The sequence below is a fragment of the Camelus bactrianus genome, chromosome 6 (genome assembly GCF_048773025.1).
Source record: "Camelus bactrianus isolate YW-2024 breed Bactrian camel chromosome 6, ASM4877302v1, whole genome shotgun sequence".
In the NCBI taxonomy this organism is placed as follows: domain Eukaryota; kingdom Metazoa; phylum Chordata; class Mammalia; order Artiodactyla; family Camelidae; genus Camelus; species Camelus bactrianus.
In genome coordinates this window covers 51,519,416-51,521,634 of record NC_133544.1, presented here as the reverse complement: position 1 = coordinate 51,521,634, position 2,219 = coordinate 51,519,416, and the positions used below count along the sequence as shown (strand labels likewise).

The window sequence follows — 2,219 nt, the reverse complement described above, 5'->3', positions numbered from 1 at the left end:
GAGATACAGTATAACTATTCTTACCACTTTCAAGAAGGAAAATAAGTTGTGGCAATTTCAGTAGGGAAGGAGCTAACAACTATAAAAAAGTGACTTCTCTGTTTTAAAAAAGAAACAGATTGAAATTCTACAACTGAAAAATCTGTTTAAAAAATCTAGAATTCACTGAGACTGTAACACTATATTGGACAGAGGAAGACAGTGAACTGAAAATAGGTCATAAGACTCAAGAATGCAGCATATAAGCAGCAAAAAGGTAGAAAACATGGAAGAGAAGGTAAAAGACTCAGAATTCCATGAGAAAGCCTCAAGTTTAGGTATGTAGAAGAGAGAGAGAAAATGGACACTGGTCATTTTTGAGGAGATTTTGGCTTAGAATTTTCCAAAACTGATGAAAAACATCAGTCTTCAGATTTAGGAACACAAATAAATCCCAAACAGAATAAATAAAAGGAAATCCATACCTCAACAGATCATAGGAAAACTATATAAAACCAAAGAAAACTTCAGTGCAGCCAGAGCAACTCACCTTCAAGAGAATAACAGCAGACTGACAGGTGACTTCTGAACGGCATCAAAAAAGTCAGAAAGAAGCCGCTAACCTAGAAGTCGCAATCAGCAAAGATAATAGTCATTTTCAGATGAATAAAACATTGAAAGAGTTCACCATGAGACCTGCACCCAAAGGAAATTATAAGCAAGTTTTCAGTTTGCTGTCTCTTCAACTGTCCAATATATTGTTAAATTCTCATCGAATTCTTGCAGAGAATAGGGAAATGCTTGTTGGAGATCAAGGGGCCAAAAATACAAAAAGAAAAAAGAGAAAAGAAAGTTGCAATTGTGAGTAAATCTCAATAAACACTGATTCATTTAAACATGATAATATGTACATTAGGAACTACAGAAATGAAGTTAAGAATTCTAAGCTCCTTGTACTAACCAGGAGGAGAGTAAAATTATCCATTAATATTAGACACTGATAAGTCAATGATACATTTTGTAATTTCTAGGATGAACACTAAGGATAGGGAAAGAGCACAACACAACTAAAAAACAGCAAAAAAATTACTGATTTAAAGAATCAGTAATCAAGAAGGCCAGAAGTTGCCAGTCCACGGGGCTTGAGGATACTTGCCGAGCTTCAGATTCTCTTTGAAGGTTATCCGAGTAGATACCAAATCAATCTGCATTCAAAAATTCCCTGTTTGTTTTTTTAAATACATAGGTGCTTTGATGACATAGGAAATGTCCTAGTAATTCGTGAATCACTTCAACAAACCTCCACATCACATTCAAGATAATCATTTCTTATAGCCTGGAAAAGAACAGCAGATAAAGAGACTCCTTAGGGAGACCCTGGCAATGCTCCTCCTGATTTTAATTCCTCAGAAAGTAAAGATGGAAAATATGAGCTAGTAGCAGCAGCAAATTAGGTTACTCATGAAGAGATTAAAGATTTAATGACAAAGAATAACATAAAGAGGCAACACACAGAAAATTTGGTGGCAGGACTGTTCACCTAAGTGCTTTGTTACATTTAGAGAAGACTCTAGAAGTTGAAGGGAACCAGCAAATGAAATCAAGCATTCAGACTCCGATTTGAACATTTTCCAACATTACAGAAGAATGGACTCCCGTAAGATGCCTCAGATGTTTTCTATTCTGCCATATTTATTCTGGGTTTTCTTTTGTGATAATGGTCAAAGATCTCAATCTTTCACCACCAATTTATGCTGACTACAGGACTACTTGCTTCTGTTATCAAAATCTCCTTGAAATTTATGTCTGTTTTTGCATGTATCAATATTCTGCAATTTTGCTCTATTTCCACTACACGTGAGATGGCTTTTAATATTTCACTGCCTCTTGGTTTGAAAGCAAAGTAGAAGAAACTAAAAGTGACTGAGTAATGATAAAATATTTATGCTTTCCATGTTCCAGATTATCAATGGAAATTACTATAGAGAAATCATATCTGAAAGTCTTGGAAAAGAAACCATATAAAAAATATACACCATTATCTTTAATGTAGCTAGTTTTTCAAAAGAAATATTTCCAAAACAGCATTTTTGTACACTTCTTAGAGAATGAGTTTTTAAAATTATTCTACATATGATATATAATTTTTATGTTTCTTGACAATTTTTCATCAGAAATGGAGAAAAACAACGAATCTGTCGCTGTTTTAATAGGATGATTATTTGTCAGAGTTTGGGGTT

General features: G+C 33.9%; 1 pseudogene; it reads left to right on the top strand.

The window, feature by feature from the left end:
- Positions 1-232: 232 nt before the first annotated feature.
- Positions 233-1,910, top strand: LOC123611843 (general transcription factor IIH subunit 3 pseudogene; annotated as a pseudogene).
- The last annotated feature ends 309 nt before the right edge of the window (positions 1,911-2,219 follow it).